General features: G+C 43.8%; 1 protein-coding gene across 1 annotated transcript in view; it reads right to left on the reverse strand.

Moving 5' to 3' along the window:
* The window catches only part of UBASH3B (ubiquitin associated and SH3 domain containing B), a 114,273-nt gene that overhangs the window by 41,199 nt on the left and 52,726 nt on the right, over positions 1 to 20,348 (reverse strand). The gene's annotated exons all lie outside the window — the stretch shown is intronic.

Here is a 20,348-nt window from a genome sequence, read left to right on the forward strand (position 1 = left end):
CCCCCCTCCTCCTTTCTGAATCTCCTGCAAAGGTGGGAGACAAAGGGACCCCTCTGTGCAGTGCAAACAATTGCATACACAAACCCATATTGTACCCATCTCTGCAGCACAACAGCCCTCGCTACACAGACGGAGCAAATTAATGGTATATGTGCAATTACCCAGTTCCATATGTATACAGTCTGCTGTGCTTCCGAGGTTCAGCTAAATCCTCTGGGAGTTTGCATCAGTTAAATGTCTTCCAAATGTCAAGGGAGAGGCAGGAGGAGGAAACAATTCCAAGGTTCTGCATAAATGAGCTCACAAAGATCGGGGTGCAACGACTATATACAGCAAGGCTTCCGTATCCACGAGGGACACCTTCCTGCAGTTATGTGAGGTTGCCTATATGGCCGGTTCCCATTAAATGACCCATGAAGCCAATTTAAACAGTGCTAAGGATGCAGACCTTTGCTCGGCTTGTTCTTGAATTCAAGGACCAAAGATTTCAAAACTTCTTTTTCACAGAAATACACCCATTTGGTATCAGTTGCACTCTTCTCAGCTCAAAACCCAATGAATATTTTGCAATAAATAAATACAAACATGAAAAATCACAGGTATGGCTGTTTTCCTAATAGGGCGCTTTGAGGGCCTTCTCTGTGGTGGCCCCTCAACTCTGGAACTTGCTCCCCAGAGATATTGGACAAGCCCCCACCCTGGCAGTCTTTAGGAAGACCTTGGCTGTTCCAGTATGCCTTCAAGGAATGAAGGAACAATAATACCCTGACATGACATACCTTTGGAAAAATGCCCTCGGTAGCACTTTATTTTACCTGCTGTGCAATCTCACCCTACTCTATTTTTTCGGATCCCCTGTCCAGATACATTACACTGCTGTCTCACCAAATGTTTTTTAATTTTTAATCCATTGAAATCGGCGTGCCCAATATGATCAATCACTCTGTTTTAAATGTTGTGATTTTATATTGTTGATGTGTTCTTAAAATGGTTTTGTATTGTACTTTATTTTATTTTTTTATATTTGTGTTCTGTTGTATATTGTTTTACTCTATTGCTGGGCTTGGCATCATGTAAGCCACCCTGAGTCCCCTTGGATAGATGGTGGCAGGGTATATATAAAGATTATTATTATTATTATTATTATTAGAAACATTATTATTATTATTAGAAATTGGCTGTTGAATTGGATCACACATCGGACCCTTCCCAAGTGTCTAGGATTGTGTGATGTATTATTATTATTATTATTATTATTATTATTATTATTATTATTATTAGGAGTAGTATTAGTATTACAGAATCCACAGTATGATGTGATTGTAATTTTGTCAGCACCGATTGTGTTTAAGTGCAGGCCAAGGTCTTTAGGCACTACACCCAGTGTGGGACCACCTTGATTAGTTTGTGCCAGAGTCTTTGCAGTTCGATCTTTAAATCCTCATATCGTGTCAGCTTTTCCAGTGGTTTCTCTGCAAATTATTATTATTATTATTATTATTATTATTATTATTATTATTATCTTGAAGGACAAGAGAGTTTACATTCCTAAACAATGTTACTCAGCCTCCTCCAAATGTCCACATCTCAAGCTTATCTCTCTGTCCATTTGGACCCTAAAGCTCTCCAGGAAATGCCTCCTTCTTCTCAGGTTATGTCTATGTATTATTATTTTTATTTCTGCCAAAAACTTCCCTGGACTTTGTGCAGAAGAGTAATGTCATTACTGGAAGCAACAGCAATGAGACAAGCAAGGAACTAGGCTTACGGCACAGACTCCTTTCAGCAGCCTCTCCCTTCTGATCTCCTCAAAGAGACTTCTATGTCGGAGAAGAGAGAAGAGCTCTCCTTGCCTTGCCTTCTACAGAATCACGCTGATTCATCCCATGGAAGAATAGTGACTTTGGAAACGAGTGGTTTGGGCTTTCCATCACTTTGAAGGGCAGAAGGAACTGGCCATGGTTGGCTTTCGAAAGCAGGGTCCTGGAGACCTATGGCGCCTTTGCAGCCGAGTGTTATTTACAGGTAAACAAACTGACCTTTAGCAAAGGCAGGGAAGCGCTTGCAAAACAGCATTAATACTCCCATTCTCCCCAGTCCCAGAAAATAGCAGTTATGAGCAGTATGATGCCCAACAATCCCTCTTCTCTGGCAACCAGCAAACATTCAGATCTCTATCACCTTTGCAATCGTTTTCAAAATTGCTATGTTTTGTCCAGTGCTGAGATGAAGAAAGTACAGGTCATAGGCTTCCCATGTTTATGTACCCACCAGATTACCCACAAATGTAGGAGCCCCCAGTGGTGCAATGGGTTAAACCCTTGTGCCAGCAGGACTGAAGACCGACAAATCAGAGGTTCAAATCTGGTGAAAGCATGGATGAGCTCCCTCTGTCATATCCAGCTCCCCATGCGGGGACATGAGAGAAGCCTCCCATAGGGATGGTAAAACATCAAAACTTCCAGATGTCCCCTGGGCAACGTCCTTGCAGATGGCTAATAATAATAATAATAATAATAATAATAATAATAATAATACCAGTACAGGTGGTCCCAGTGGTCATCGGCACACTGGGTGCTGCGCCAAAAGATCTCAGCCGGCATTTGGAAACAATAAACATCAACAAAATCACAATCTGTCAGCTGCAAAAGGCCACCTGACTTGGATCTGGGCACATCATTTGAAAATATATCACACAGTTCTAGACACTTGGGAAGTGTTAGACTTGTGATTTTGTGATACAAAATCCAGCATATAGATCTGTGACATACTGTGCTTTTGTGTCAGTAAAATAATAATAATCATCATCATCATCGTCGTCGTCGTCGACAAAATCTTGATCTGTCAATTGCAAAAGGCTACCTTACTTGGATCTGGGCGCATCATTCGAAAATACATCACACAGTCCTAGATGCTTGGGAAGTGTCTGACGTGTGATCCAATACAACAGCCAGCAGAGTGTCTGCTGTGGACTCATCTTGTTGTGTTTCAAATATAATAATAATAATAATAATAATAATAATAATAATCCGGTACAGGTGGTCTCAGTGGTCATCAGCACACTGGGTGCTGTGCCAAAAGATCTCAGCCGGCATTTGGAAACAATAAGCATCATCAAAATCACGATCTGTCAACTGCAAAAGGCCACCTTACTTGGATCTGCACGCACGCATCATTTGAAAATACATCACACCGTCCTAATGCTTGGGAAGTGTTAGATTTGTGATTTTGTGATATGAAATCCAGCATATAGATCTCATTTGCTGTGACATACTTTGTTTTTTTGTGTCAGTAAATAATAATAATAATAATAATAATAATAATAATAATTTATTACTCACTTTTCATGCTGCATTATCACGGGGTGTCTGCGCCCTACACCACTGGAGAAATTACACTGTTTAGTTGATATTGCACCACCTGACATTCGCCGGGAAGTAGCAGCCAATAGTGAAAGGACCAAGGCAGTGATATCTCCAGCTCATCCCTTGTTTGGGTATCAGCCAGCACGTCAACGGCTTAAATCTAGAAATAGTTTTCTAAGATCTACAGAGACACTCGCTGAAACACCTCAGCAAGCGAGAGTCCAAAAGTGGCAGGCTCAAACCCAGAACCTCAATCCATGGCTGATACCAGATGAGAGACTCCCCCCTGGGCACACAGAAGACTGGGCGACTTGGAAGGTGCTGAACAGACTGCACTCTGGCACCACGAGATGCAGAGCCAACCTCAAGAAATGGGGCTACAAAGTGGAATCCATGACATGCGAGTGTGGAGAAGAGCAAACCACAGACCACCTGCTGCAATGCAACCCAAGCCCTGCCGCATGCACAATGGAAGACCTTCTTGCGGCAACAGCAGAGGCACTCCAAGTGGCCAGATACTGGTCAAAGGACATTTAATCAACCACCAAGCTTGCAAACTCTGTTTTGCCTATTTGTTAAAAAATTGTTACAAATGTAATACTGGTTGCTGTTGACATGATAAATAAATAAATACACACTTCTCATGATAGCTTGAGGCAGGATATGACATGGTTAAAACAGAAAGACCTAAACAACACCATTAAAATGCATATATCAAAATACACACAACAAAAACTGACACCTAAAGCCAATAAAATGCAGGTTAAAATTCAGTTTAAAACTGACTAGGTGTTTAGAGAGTGCCAACCATTTCCAGGACTATCAATCTAATCAACCACACATTGATGTGACCTATTCTAGACTTTGACCATTTTGGTCACTCCTTTCTAGACACTATCCAGCTTGTCAAGAGAATAGAGATCACCAGAAGTTCAAATGAAACCAAGGTGCTGCTCAGGGAGCTACAAGGAGTGAGAATGATGAGGGTTCGGGGAAATCCGCCATCCATTAGCACCACGAGAGAGAAGGCAACTCGTCTTCAATCCTCAGCAACACAGAGCTCGAATTACTGTGCCCCAGAAGGCAGCCAGATGGTCACAGCACTTTGCCACTCAACAGGGACCAGCCGACTGGGCTTCCAGAAGAGCCAGATTGGTCTTCACAAGGCATACATTTATTAGAGTCGCAATCTGTATTTTCAAGGAGAAGAAAAGATGTCATGCCCGGAAGGCTGCTCTCCTCACTTGAAAATCAGGGATGCAACACAAGAGAAAGGAAAACACTATTGAGAGAAGTTGGACATAGAGAAGGAAAGAAATTGTTGTCATGTTGCTCCAGAAAAAAAAGTTGGATTTCAGAGTCAGAATATCAACTCAAAACCTCTGGATAGGTTTGAGCAGGGCCTCTGAGCATGTGCAGAATGCTTTTCATCTCTAGATGGGTTTGAGCAGGTCCTCTGAGCATGTGCAGAGCGCTTTTCATCTAATTTCCCATGCAACTAGAGCTTGTCTGCAGATAGAACTGCAAAGTACCTCTCTGCATGTGCAGAGTGCTTTTCATCCCATTCCCATGAAATCAGTTTTGCCTTCCCTATTAAAAAATCACATGCACAGAGGGCCTAAGAAGCAGGAATTCTAAATTGGAGCTGCAGATAAGTTTGATGAGGATTTCTGAGCATGTGAAGAGTGCTTTTCATCTCGTTTCCCATGCAACCAGAGCTTGCCGTCCCTATAAACCTGGATTTAAAGCTACAAAACCGAATTCTGCAAATGGATCTGTGCAGCGCCTCTGAACATGTGCAGAGTGATTTAATTCAAAAGCTTAGATGCACCACGATAGATTATAGAGTTGGGAAATACAGTTGGGTTCATCTGGATTCACAAAGGTTGTACTTTGCTGTTTACAAATTCATGTGGCACCAACCACAAAGCACAGAAGTCTATGTTCCCTCATCTTGTTCTGGAAAGATTCCCATGGTCTGACTAGGAAGTCAGCCCCAAACAAGCTCCATGTGTCTTGTCAAAGGCTTTCATGGCTGGAATCACTGGGTTGTTGTGGGTTTTTTGGGCTATATGGCCATGTTCTCCTGACGTTTCACCTGCATCTATGGCAAGCATCCTCAGAGGTTGTGCATCTATGACAAGCATCCTCAGAAAACTTCACAACCTCTGAGGATGCTTGCCATAGATGGAGGCAAAACATCAGGAGAGAATGCTTCTAGAATGTGGCCATATAGCCTGAAAAACCTACAACAATCCATGGGTCTGTTCAGCTCACAGGAAACAAAAAGGAAGTTGGAAAATAGCTTTGGAGAGCAAGGTTCGTATCCTCCACTCAGCCATGGAAATCCACTTGCTGGCCTTGGGTGAGTCACACTCTCTTAGCCTTAAAGAAAGGCAAAGGCAAAACCCATCTGAACAACTCTTTCCAAGGAAACGTGACAAGCTCACCCTAAAGCACACAACAGCAGCAACAGAGACGGAATAAGAAATACCAGGTGCACAACAACACCTGATATTTCTTTATAGAATCATAGAGTTGGAAGAGACCTCATGGGCCATCCAGTCCAACCCAATTCTGCCAAGAAGCAGGAAAATGCATTCAAAGCACCCCCAATAGATGGCCATCCACTCCCTGCTTAAAAGCCTCCAAAGAAGGAGCCTCCACCACACTCTGGGGCGGAGAAAGAGTTCCACTGCTGAACAGCTCTCACAGTTAGGAAGTTCTTCTTCATGTTCAGGTGAAATCTCATTTCCTCTAGTTTGAAGCCATTCCGCTGTATCCTGGTCTTCAGGGCAACAGAAAAAAAGCTTGCTCCCTCCTCCTTATGACTTCCCCTCACATATTTTTACATGACCCTCACCATGTCTCCTCCCAGCCTTCTCTTCTGCAGCTAAACATGCCCAGCTCTTTAAACTGCTCCTCATAGGGCTTGTTCTCCAGACCTTTGATCATTTTAGTTGCCCCAGAGTGTGGTGGAGGCTCCTTCTTTGGAAGCATTTAAACAGAGGCTGGATGGCCATCTGTCAGGGGTGATTTGAATGCAATATTCCTGCTTCTTGGCAGGGGGTTGGACTGGATGGCCCATGAGGTCTCTTCCAACTCTTTGATTCTATGATTCTATGATTATCAGAAAAGCTGCAATGTGCTTCTTTTTGAATAAAGTAGCTCTATGCATCATTTCTAAGGCAAGCCTCTGACCTGAGGATAACACCATGGGCATGCTAGATCATGATGAGAAAAACAATGCAAACCAATACTCTCTCTTCAAGAGCAAACATTTTTGCAAGGAAAAAAGGAACAGGCATGTTCAAACTTCTATAAAACACAATGGCAATTTCTGATACAGTTAGACCTCCACTTTTTGCAAGTTTATCTTGGGTGGATTTGATTAAAATACGACCTATAGTGCAACTGTATGGTCAACTTTTGTCAGACCGTTGATGACAGAGTCTGGCAGCAACAGATCAAAGAGTCATGTTAGAGGACATGAAGATGCCTAGGAAATGTTTCTCTCGTGTTACAAGAAAAGGGGGCTTTTCCCCACTTTTAACAGGGGTCTTGCACCCCTAAACCAGCAAGTGTGGAGGGATGCCTGTGTCTTCTGCCTACATTGCACTGAGAATGTGAAGAAATAATGTGATCTGTATTGTTTGTAACTTTTCTGAGGGGCAGGGAGAACAGCTCATATTTTGTCTTCAACATTTAGTATGATTTTAGTGTGATGGAAAAGCCGTCCCCACCCGCACTTGCCTGAGTGAGCCAAGAAAGTCTACTTCTCTGCATGACACATTTCTTCATGGCAATTGGAAAAAATTAAAGCGCTTCCCTTGCCATTTTCCACTTTAGTCAGATCAGACAAAATGACCCAAGTTGTGTCAACCCAATCTCTTGATTTTCATTTCATTAAAATGTTCACAACATCTGAGATGCCACAACAAGGCTAAAATCCCTTACCCCGCCTTGTCTTTGGTCTAGGCCCTCGAGTTGCCTCTGGCTTCAGGTTTTCTTGGGGAAGTTTGTTATGAGGTTCAGAGGTTCAGCGCTCCCTTCCTTTTACCCAAGAAAGTATGTCTTGTGCAAAGTCATCCAATGGGTTTCTATGACTGGGAAGGGATTCAGACCGTGGCCTCTTAGGGTGCATCTGCACTATAGAATGAATGTAGATTGACACTACTTCAACTTCCATGGCTTAATGCTATGGAATCATGGGACTGGTAGTTTGGTGATGCACCAGCTCTCCTTAGCAGAGAAGGATAAAAAACCTGTAAAATGACCCCTAGGACTTAATAATAATAATAATAATAATAATAATAATAATAATAATAATATCGAACTGCAAAGAACTGCAAAGACTGTGGCACAAGCCAGTCAAGGTGGTCCCAGTGGTGATTGGCACACTGGGTGCAGTGCCTGAAGACCTTGGCCTGCACTTAAATACAATCAGCACTGACAAAATTACCATGTGCCAGCTGCAGAAGGCAACCTTACCGGGATCTGCACACATTATTTGCTGATACATCACACAGTCCTAGACACTTGGCATGTGTCCGACGTGTGATTCAATACAGCAGCCAGCAGAATGTCTGCTGTGGACTCACCTTGTTGTATTTCAAATAATAATAATATACTTTATTTATATTCTGCTCTATCTCCCTGAGGGGACTCTCAGAACACATATAGAGCAAACATTCAATGCCGTTATACAATTAACAAGTATAGTCCCCAGCTGCGCAGTGGGTTAAACCCCTGTGCTAGCAGGACTGAAGACCAACAAGTCGGAGGTTCAAATCTAGGGAGAGCGTGGATGAGCTCCCTCTGTCAGCTCCAGCTCCCCATGCGGGGACATGAGAGAAGCCTCCTAAAAAGGATGGTAAAACATCAAAAACATCCGGGCGTCCCCTGGGCAATGTCTTTGCAGATGGCCAATTCTCTCACACCTCTCAGTTTCTCAAGTCATTCCTGACATGAAAAAGATTTCTCTCAGACCTCTCAGTTTCTCAAGTTACTCCTGACATGAAAAAAAAATTAACATGGACAGACAATACATAAACAGAGGTAAAGGCTTTTCCCATCTTTTCCATCTCTGGCTTCTGGAGGCTGGAGGTTGTGCTTTATTCTGGTCATGGGGAGATGCTGTTGCTCCATCTCCCATGTGGAGCTTTGTTGTCCATAGACAGCCTCCCAATCAAATCACTGGCATGTTCTTGTGGGAGCCTTTCATTACCTCCCCACTAATAGTAGTACCTATTTATCTACTCACATTACTATTTTTGATCTGCTAGGTGAGCAGATGCCAGGCTGACGGTGGGAGCTCACCCCAACCTGGGCTTGAACTGCCAACTTTTCGGTCAGCAAGATTTTCTACAGCTGGCAGTTTGACCCACTGTGCTAAAGCCCACAATTCCCTCCATGTTTCTAAAACACTTCTAAAACAGTTCCCTGATGAAGCAACATGGATCCCATGTTGTGAACTGTTTCTGATGTGTAGGGAAATTGGAGGGAGGGAATGGACGGACAAAGGGAGCCAGTTAGTAATCATCTTCTGAGCTCCTGCTGCACATAGAAAGGGGAGAAAGTGGGGTGAAACACATGTGGTGGGATCTGTCCATGTTGAATCGCTTCAGTGATGTAGAGTCATGTGCATTCCTATGGGTAGGCTCCTACTGAGCATTGACGGTTCTCTCCCAATAACCTGCTTCATGAACCTGGCATGGTATTTTTTTTAATTAATTTAATAATTAGGAATACTGCGATTTCAAGATAGCACTACTTGGTTTTTCCTGTCATTTTTCCTTCATAGCATTTTGAGATTGTGCGACTGCTAGCTTTTAAACTTTGTGTTACCCTCATTTTGTACCAACTACAGTAATACAGGAGGCTGAGCAAAGGAAGACAGATGCTTTTGAACTGTTGTGCTCGAGGAAAGTTCTGAGAGTGCCTTGCACTGCGAGAAGATCCAACCTTTCCATACTTCAGGAAATGAAGGCCAATTGCTCATTGGAGGGAAGGATAGTAGAGGCAAAGATGAAGGAAAGTTTGGATAAAACAATGATGCTGGGGAAAATGGAAGGAAAAAGGAAGAGGGGCCGACCAAGGGCAAGATGGATGGATGGTATCCTTGAAGTGACTGGATTGACCTTGAAGGAGCTGGAAGAGGTCTGGCGTGGGCTGGTCCATGAGGTCACGAAGAGTTGGAAACGACTGAACGAATGAACAACACAGTAAATTTTGGACAGTAGGTTTTGAACTTCAACAATTGAGAGGGAAAGGAGAGGAACCCAGAGAAGGGGATGGGATTCTACCATAAGAATGATGCCACTTGTGTCTTCCATGGCTGACAGAGCTAAAGGTGGAAGGAGGTGATCTTATGTGATGGGGTAAGTAAATTCTCTGACTTCTTTAAAGATGGAATCTCACGCAAAGAAGACTATTCTGCACACAATGGAAACGATTTTCCCCACTTTCACCAGCTCTGTCTGATGAAATCCAAATATGCACGAATGCTTAAGACTGGAAATTTGGAGGTGGTACAATTTGCTCAATTCACCAGAGATCAGTTGTGCTATGGAATGTGTTATAATAAAAGCTCTTTAAAATTTAACAGTCTGACTTCCTCAAGTGTTCCCCCCTTTTGTTGTTGTTGTTGTTTCTGAAGTAACAAGGAGATTTCTTTGCCTGTATCCACATAGCAAGGTGAAGCGTGATGCCTTTGGCTGAGCCGTAGCTCATTTTTTCCAACATATTTTGGAGAATCTACCTTCAGTTTGCATCATGAGGAACTGACATTGACTTACGAAAGGGTGAACCAAAATGTTGGCAGGAAATCAGGTGACAGGAGGGAAATCCACATGTCATTTTACAAGTCTAATTGAAATGGCACCATGGTAGGGACTATACGAGCGACGGATGTGTACTTAGCAAGGGCCTGCCCCTTGATTTAAGAGTGTGCATATTCTGTCTCCCTAACCGTTCAATGGCACTCACAAAACTTGATTAAAATGCATGCACACAAAAGCAAAACGAGACGGGGGAAACGGATAATTAGAGCACCAATTTATTGTCGCGGCTCAGATTTGAACAGCCTTGCTAATTAAGGAGCAAAAGCATACAACGTGCAGCATTAAACATTTTCTCTGTGGGTGGAAAAGGATACAGAGATTGGTATCTTTTTTTCCTTCATGAGAAAACACCTGGGGGGGGGGGATGACTTTGAAACCAAACCCACCCACGTCCTTCCTTCCTGCAGTTGTTTGTCAGTGTCTCCCTTCTCTTTTACACACACAACACAAATAATATAGTTTGGCCATAGCTTTGCACAAAGCCAGTTCTACACCATAAGGCTGGCAAAGAAATACTCATCTTATCCTGATATCCCCAGCTGGAGTTTCAAACATGCCTGGTCAGCATAATAAATGGGGTGGGAATACAAGCAAAGAGGGTCATTCATCTGCCATTTATGGTGGGAAAGATTGGTCATGAAATGTATGTGCCCCATACACAGTTGGATGCCCACACTCATGTCTTCTGCCATTTAAGCTCAGGTATTTTTTTGTACTGAGCGTACCATTACTAAAATGATCAAGGGTCTGGAGAACAAACCCTATGAGGAGCGGCTTAATCTATTTATCATCTATATAAATAAAAATGTGGTATTCACAGATCTCAAAAACCACTGGGGGAATCGACACCAAATTTGGACACGATACACCTAACAACCCAATGTATGTCCTCCACTAAAAAAAAAATTGATTTTGTAATTTGAGAGTTGTAGTTGCTGGAATTTATAGTTCACCTACCATCAAAGAGCATTCTGAACCCCACCAATGATGGAATTGAACCAAACTTGGCACACAGTTCTCCCATGACCAACAGAAAATACTGGAAGGGTTTGGTGGGCAGTGTCCTTTGGATTTGTAGTTGTAGTTCACCTACATCCAGAGATCACTGTGGACTCAAACAATGGATCTGGACCAGACTCTACACCAGTGGTTCTCAACCTGGGGTCCCCAGATGTTTATGGCCTACAATTCCCAGAAATCCTAGCCAGTTTACCAGCTGTTAGGATTTCTGGGAGTTGAAGGCCAAAAACATCTGGGGATCCCAGGTTGAGAACCACTGCTCTACACGAATACTCAATATGCCCAAATGTGAACACTGGTGGAGTTTGGGGAGAATAGAATCTTGACATTTGGGAGTTGTGGTTGCTGGGATTTATAGTTCACCTACAATCACAGAACCCCACCAACGATAGAATTGGGGCAAACCTCCCACACAGAACCCCCATGTGGGCCACAGCAACACGTGGCAGGGGATGGCTAGTAATAATAATAATTGCAGTGGTAGTATATTTCCTCCCCCTCCCCCATTTGGAACTCAAGGCAGCTCTCCACTACCACAAATTACCTTCAAGAATCTGGCAACTATGGTGGCCACCTCGCTCTGAATAATGGTAGGGTTGGTCTTGAATCTTGGACAGATAATGCTGTTGTGTACTCCTCTTCTGAGAAGGTAGAACAGGAAGATGAAGACATAGGAGTTGGGGATTTGGGGCTGAGTGTTGAGGAGGAAGAAGAGGGCAAGGAAAACATACTGCCGGTTCATACGTTTCAGGGGCATCGAAAGGCGAAAGAAAAAGGGAGAAGCTCAGCTAGAATTGCTGCAAGGACACTGAGCAATCAGACCTCGCCCTAGGAACACCTGTGCTGGGAGCTGGGGGCTTTAAATCAATGGTAAAGCAAGTGGTCAGTGCTGGCAGAAACCGTTCTACTTAGTGCTTTTGTGCTCCGGTTTCCTTGCTTGCAGCTCCAGCAAGTATCTCACAAAGACTTTTTGCCAAAAACTCTGGTTTCATGTCTGATGCAAGAAATTTGCTTTGCTTTTGGGGGTTTCCTTCTGTTCCTTTGCTGCTGTTTGTTAGAGTATTATTATTTTGCTGAAGTAAAACTTTTTTTACTGGGTTGTTGTAGTTTTTTTTTTGGGCTATATGGCCATGTTCTAGAGGCATTCTCTTCTGACGTTTTGCCTGCATCTAAGCCAGCATCCTCAGAAGTAGTGAGGTCTGTTGGAACTAGGAAAATGGGTGTATAAATCTGTGGAATGACCTGGGTGGAACAAAGAACTCTTGTCTGTTTCAACTGACCACCTTGAGGATGCTTGCCATAGATGCAGGCGAAACGTCAGGAGAGAATGCCTCTAGAACATGGCCATATAGCCCAAAAAAACCTACAACAACCCAATGATTCCGGCCATGAAAGCCTTCGACAATACATAAAACTTTTTAGTTGCTTTAATCCTTGTTGTACGGCTGTTTCTGGGGGAAGACAGGACAGTTAGCCAAAAACCTTTTAACTAGAGGCATTATAGAGTTAACCTGGGACTTGCTACAACAGCACATTTGTCTTTCACCACTGAGTAATGGTGTCTCCTTGCATGAGTTCATCTCAGACTCTACATTTGTAGAGCCTGGAAGAGACCGGGCTTGCAAGGTTCTGAGTTTCAACTCTGAAAAGGAGAACTTCTCCAAGATCTGGGAAGGAAGAACTTCTGTGCAAGGAGGAAGTGGTCTGGGCAATTCAGTGTCAAGCTGAAATCGTGTCCTGACTCACTTCTGAATTAGCACCCCAGATAGGAGATTGGGGAAAGGTGGGGGTGACCAAAGGGATGGGGAAGTGGTTCCAAAGAGGAGTCACACAACCAGGGTCTCTTCTTCCTGCTTACAAAACCATTCAGCTGTTTCTGTGAAGCAAGTTTTCCAGGAAGTTGTTTAAGCAAGGCTTTACAACACAGGCATAGTGCACCTCTGTTCTTTCATGTGGTCAACGCGAGCTGCCAAAGGCACCCCCACTCTCTCAATTTTTTCCAAAATTCACCCATATGGGAATGTTATCTTTTTAAAAAAACGTGTTTATTTTGGTTATGGTACATAACAGAAAAGCAGATATAATCAAGTAACAATATTTTTGAGGTGTACATGCCTATCTACCTTAGTCAATCAACCAGTTGAATGAATTCTTTATTGTACTAGCCATAGGCCATGACATCAGTAATACATCAGTAAGACATTGAGTACAAATTATTATCAGTTACTTAACTTAAAACATATAGACTTTCTATTTCTGCATGTTATCCACTACTTTCAGTCAAAGCTTTCTATTCAATTTTTCCCCAGTGTTATCTTCAAGGCTGACTAGAATGGTCAGGGGTCTGGAGAACAAGCCCTATGAGGAGCGGCTTAAAGAGCTGGGCATGTTTAGCCTGAAGAAGAGAAGGCTGAGAGGAGACATAATGAGGTCCATGGATAAATATGTGAGAGGAAGTAATAGGGAGGAGGGAACAAGCTTGTTTTCTGCTTCCCTGGAGACTAGGTCCCAAACTGTTCAGGGCTTTGTAGGAAAGAACCTGCACCTTGAATTGGGACTGGAAAATGAACAGCAGCCAATGTAGCTCCTTGAACAGGGGGGTTGACCACTCTCTGTAAGTCGCACCAGTTAGTAACATGGTTGCCGCCCGTTGTACCAATTGGAATTTCCGGGCCGTCTTCAAGGGCAGCTCCACGTAGAGTGCATTACAGTAATCTAATCTGGAGGTGACTAAGGCATGGACCACCCTGGCCAGATCCGACTTCACGAGGTACTGTCGCAGCTGGCACATGAATCTTAATTGTGTGAAGGCCCTCCCGGCCACTGCTGATGCCTGAGCTTCAAGCGTAAGTGATGAGTCCAGAAGAACACCCAAGCTGCGGAACTGTGACTTCAGGGGGAGTGTAACCCCATCTCAGCACAGGTTGCCACCCTATACCCCGATCTGGCTTACGATTGACCAGGAGGACCTCTGGCTTGTCAGGACTGATCCTCAGCTTATTCATCTTCATCCAGACAGCCACAGCGGCCAGGCACTCATCCAGCACCCGAGGGGCTTCCTTGGAGTTCAGTGGAAAAGAGTAGTAGAGTTGGCCGTCATCTGCATAGAGATAGCATCCACCTCCAAAACTCTGGATAACCTCTCCCAGCGGTTTCATGTAGATGTTAAAAAGCATGGGAGACAGAATGGAACCTTGCGGGACCCCACACGTCAAAGGCCAGGGGTCCGAGCAGGCATCTCCCAGCTTCACCATCTGGGAGTGACCCTCCAGGAAGGACCGGAGCCACGACAAAGCCGTGCCCCCAAGGCCCATCCTGGAGATTTGTCTCAGAAGGATACCATGGTCGATGGTATTGAAAGCCGCTGAGATGTCCAAGAGAACCAGCAGGGACATGTACTCCCATGCAAGAGAACCACAGGATGTCAGCCTTTCACTAAACTCAAGAACCCACTTTGAGAAGTTTGTCATAGCAGCACAGAGCTGGAAAGAATCACAAGGGACATCCATGCAGAAGAATACTCCATCATGGACAATTGACCACAATGGCTTAATGCGGATTAAGAGCATGTCCAGTCTCAATGAGATCTAAAAGGTTGGTTCTTGGGAAAGATGAGCTAATTTCCATAAAGCATATTGGACACTATTTATGGGCAAGTGTTGTCTTCTATTGCCAATCTTGGCTGTTACGTTTCTGCTGAAACTTTGCCAAGTCCCATGCTAAGATTTCAGTACCACCCAAAGTGCTGAGATGGATTTAGAAACAAGATGGAGGCGGACAAGACAGAAATGACAACAACAATCCTATCAACAATGAAGAAATCTAGGAGGTAAGGGAGAGATTTTGACAAGGAGGGGAACCTTGAGGGAAAAAAGAGAGAAGGCAAGACTGCAATGTGTAAGTTGAAGGTCACCAAACAATTTTAGCAAGGAGGGTGTTGAAAATTCAAAACGGAGACACTAGACTAAGCTGGAAGGATGTGTCAACCAATGCTTGCCTACTCACATCTAGTCTCACTGATAGGGAGAGGGATGAGTCACAACGAAAGGGCTGTTAATGGAGTCAGCAATGCGATAAAGCCAGGTTGTGATTCAGAAATAGGTTCTCCATTCATCAAAAGGGCTTGGATAGAAGGATAGAAAACAGAGTTTCCGATGAATGAAAATGTCTATGCTGGCTGGGAACTGGAGTCCAATATATCTTGAGGATAAGGTTGACAATCAATACTGTAAAATATAATGGAGCTACTCAAACCAAAAGCTAATTTCTCTTTCAGATCTGCCTATTTATTCGCATAGATCTGCTCCAGATTTCATATATTAGCCTAGGTATGGGCAAAATTTGGCCCTCTGCAATGTCAAGAAATATTTATTTGTTTGTGATATTTATAGCCCGCATTTCATAGAATCATAGAATCAAAGAATCAAAGAGTTGGAAGAGACCTCATGGGCCATCCAGTCCAACCCCCTGCCAAGAAGCAGGAATATTGCATTCAAATCACCCCTGACAGATGGCCATCCAGCCTCTGTTTAAAAACTTCCAAAGAAGGAGCCTCCACTACACTCCGGGGCAGAGAGTTCCACTGCTGAACGGCTCTCACAGTCAGGAAGTTCTTCCTCATGTTCAGATGGAATCTCCTCTCTTGTAGTTTGAAGCCATTGTTCCTTGTCCTAATCTCCATGGAAGCAGTAAACAAGCTTGCTCCCTCCTCCCTGTGGCTTCCTCTCACATATTTATACATGGCTATCAGATCTCCTCTCAGCCTTCTCTTCTTCAGGCTAAACATGCCCAGCTCCTTAAGCCGCTCCTCATAGGGCTTGTTCTCCACACCCTTGATCATTTTAGTCGCCCTCCTCTGGACACATTCCAGCTTGTCAATATCTCTCTTGAATTGTGGTGCCCAGAATTGGACACAATATTCCAGGTGTGGTCTAAGCAAAGCAGAATAGAGCATGGGGAGCATGACTTCCCTAGATCTGTACACTATGCTCCTATTGATGCAGGCCAAAATCCCATTGGCTTTTTTTGCCGTCACATCACATTGTTGGCTCATGTTTAACTTGTTGTCCACAAGGACTCCAAGATCTTTTTCACACGTACTGCTCTCGAGCCAGGCGTCATCAGCCATACGGCGACTCAAGGCACGTTACAGATCGGCACAATTCGATGTCAGGCATTCATAAAAGTGCCATTAAAAACAATCAACATTACAATATAAAACATATAAATTAGTCCAGGTATGGGAAAACTTCAGCCCTCCAGGTGTTTTGGACTTCAACTCCCACAAGCCAGTAGGCTGTTAGGAATTGTGGGAGTTGGAGTCCAAAACACCTGGAGGGCCCGAGTTTTCCCATGCCTGTATTAGCCACACTAAGGGATGCTGCATTTGGAGCTTTTTGGCCAAACATTCCTGGAGCTGTCCTTGCTGCATCTATTTTTGAGATCCAAATGATGTAACTCTCATCTTGGGGCAAATCCATGAATACTCAAAATTCTCCAAAGTTAAACCTGCAAATGTGTATGTAGTTGTTAAACTGTAAACTATTTTGTCTACCCATGTTTTCTCCTTTGGGGCACAGTCCAAGAACACACTGCAAAGCCCTTGCCAAATAATCTCTGGGCGAGACGGGAGACTGTGTGCCAATTGCATTCTCTTCCTCTTCTGCCTTCATTTTAGCATAAAGTGTGCAAATCAGCAAGAATGTGCGTGCTATAGTAGAGCAGCAATTAATGCTGACATTTCTGCACAAATATAATTAGAAAGATTGTTTTGTTTTGGTATTTTTCCCCCCAAAAGAGCATGAGAAAAACACAGAAGCCAGGGCTTGAAACCAACAGAGTACATGATGGTGCTTTTTAAACGATGCTCCCTTTCAAAAATTAAATTAGATTATCTGTAGGGAAACAGGCGCAGGGAGATGCGATCTAGTTGCTATAGTAGACTTCCTCTTTGCTCCAGAGCAGAGGGATGATCACAGACTTATTTCTAACATGATACGCGGCACAGTAGGATTGACGCTGCAGAGCAGATCTGTGTTTCATGTTGCTCTGAGTTGCTGACAACTCTCTAAGGAGCGCAAACTCTTCCTCTTGTGGAATTGGAAGGCCTGATCAAAGAAAATAGGAGCCCTACATTCAGCCGACTCAAAGTCTTTGGCTTCTCATCTACAGGCAGTCAGATACCAAACTCCAGACCTGATGGATGCATACCTAAACCAGTCGGAAAGTGGAAGATTTTGCAAACACATCTGCTTCAGCGTGGTTTGTTTTTAAAGGTGCATATGCTGACCAACACATCAAAAACCTCTCTTTCTCGAAAGGCTATGCCAAACTGAATTCTATTTCTGCTTCAGAAAAAAAGGATACTGGGTTGCTGTGAGTTTTCTGGGCTGCATGGCTATGTTCCAGAAGCATTCTCTCCTGACATTTCACCCACATCTATGGCAGGCGTCCTCAGAGGTTTTTCTGTCAGAAACTAGGCAAGTGGAGTTTATATATCTGTGGAATATCCAGGGTAGGAGAAAGAACTCTTGTCTGTTTGAGGCAGGTGTGAATGTTGCAATTGGCCAGCCTGATTATTTATGAATTTATTTACTGTATTTATATACCAGGGAAGTCATGCCACCCCTCTATTCTGCCTTGGTCAGACCACACCTGGAATATTGTGTCCAATTCTGGGCACCACAATTGAAGAGAGATATTGACAAGCTGGAATGTGTCCAGAGTTCTTTCTCCCACCACGGACATTCCAGAGATATATAAACCTCACTTGTCTAGTTTCCAATGGACCTCACAACCTCTGAGGATGACTGTCATATATGTGGACAAACTGTCAGGACAGAATGCTTCTGGAAAATGACCATACAACCCAGAAAACTCACAAGTCCAGTGATTCCAGCCATGAAAGCCTTTGACAACAAAATACCATTTAAATGTTCTGATGTGGCAAGGAGAGTCCCGATGAATGCTTGGTCAACCCAATTTTTAGCTGCCTTTAAAAATGTCCTTGCTTCCCTCCACTTTTGGCCTAAGTTGACTGTACAATCACACTAGAGAACCTAATGATTCGTAGACGGAACATATTAATCAAATCTGCAGAAGTTAAACCTAGAAACGTGGAAGGCTAACGGCACAATCTCCCTATACTGAACAGGCTTCAAAATTGCTTGGCTTTTAGAAGTAAAAAAAGCAATGGGGAACAGAATAAGGTAAAGGTAAAGGTTTTCCCATGACATTAAGTCCAGTCGTATCCGACTCTGGGATTGGTGCTCATCTCCATTTCTAAGCTTGGTCACGGTAGTCCACGCTCTGGTTACATCCCGTTTAGACTACTACAACGCTCTCTACGTGAGGTTGCCTTTGAAGACGGCTCGGAAGCTCCAACTAGTCCAGTGTTCAGCAGCCATGATACTAACAGGAGCGGAGCGCAGGGAGCATACAACTCCTTTGCTGCACCAGCTCCACTGGCTGCCGATTTGCTACCGGGCTCAAGTCAAAGTGCTGGCGTTGGCCTATAAAGCCCTAAACGGTTTGGGCCCAAGTTACCTATCCGAACGTATCTCTGTCTATGAACCCACCAGGACTTTAAGATCTTCTGGGGAGGTCCTGCTCTTGATCCCGCCTTCATCACAGGCACGGCTGGTGGGGACGAGGGACAGGGCCTTCTCTGTGGTGGCCCCTCGGCTGTGGAACGCCCTTCCCATGGACATTAGATCAGCCCCTTTGCTAATGGTGTTTCGAAGAAAACTAAAAACCTGGCTGTTTGAACAGGCGTTCGGATAAATAGTGCAATAAACACGATGAATATAGGAAACGGAATTTGGATGACGAATTGGATCACGATTTTAGTTACGAGACGTTAATGTGCTGTTATTGAGATGTCATTAGTTTGTATTTTATACTGTTAATGGTTTTAATATTGTATGTTGTTGGATGTCTTTTGCTCTTGTTGTGAACCGCATTGAGTCGCCTACGGGCTGAGAAACTGCGGTATACAAGCAAAGTAAATAAATAAATTAATTAATTAATAAGCTGAAGAGCCGGCTTTGTCCATAGACACCTCCAAGGTCATGTGGCCAGCATGACTGCATGGAGCACTGTTATCTTCCCACTGGAGCGGTATCTCTTGATCTACTTAGATTTGTTTTTGAACTGCTAGGTTGGCAGAAGCTGGGGCTGACAGTGGAAGCTCATGCCGCTCTCCGGATTCATAACACCTTTCAGTCAACAAGTTTAGCAGCTCAACGGTTTAATGCACTGTGCCACCAGGGACACTCTTATACATGGCTTTTTCTGCACAGAAATGTCAACTTGGAAGGGAAGCCCTGGAGTACCTTGTACAGTGGCGATAAGAATGCGCTCGCTGGATGCTATAAATTTTGAGCACTGACTCAAGTTTGGCAAAAAGCAGCAAAGAGGCAATGCGGAGGCCGGGAGGAAAACAAGGAGCGCCATTCAGGGTGCTGCTCAACGCTGTCTCCTTAAAAAGATTTATAACCTTCCCAAACCATCATCCAACAATTGCCTCCATTCTTTCTTTCGGTGGTAAATCTGCGGAGAGCACACAGGTGGAAGAGGGCAAGCACTTGCGATGTTAACACAACTAATTGCCACTAACATTATTTTCCTGGCATTTTGAGTCTGGCAGCAGGTCTAGTTAGGGCTGCGGTGCCAGGAGGCATGTTGATCAGGCCTTTGCGAGCCGTGCTTTTGGATCTTGGTCTTATTGCTCATGCAAAAAGACCAATGTGCATTTTTGGCCATCTTAATGGTCACAACATCCCCACTTCCAATAATTTCCTAGCCTAATAATGACACAATATGCCCAATAGATTGTTGTAGGTTTTTTCGGGCTGTATGGCCATGTTCTAGAAGCATTCTCTCCTGATGTTTCGCCTGCATCTATGGCAAGCATCCTCAGAGGTAGTGAGGTCTGTTCCAACACAGAGAAGCCATTGAAATCAACAAGCATGTGGACAACTTCAACAGAAAGGAGGAAACCATGAAAATGAACAAAATCTGGCTACCAGTATTAAAAAAACTCTAAAATTACAATAGCAAAACAGCAGAGAGGAAACAATCAAGGACATCTAATCACCTCTCAACAAAAGATTGCCCTAGG

This window comes from Anolis sagrei, chromosome 7 (genome assembly GCF_037176765.1).
Source record: "Anolis sagrei isolate rAnoSag1 chromosome 7, rAnoSag1.mat, whole genome shotgun sequence".
Lineage (NCBI taxonomy): Eukaryota > Metazoa > Chordata > Lepidosauria > Squamata > Dactyloidae > Anolis > Anolis sagrei.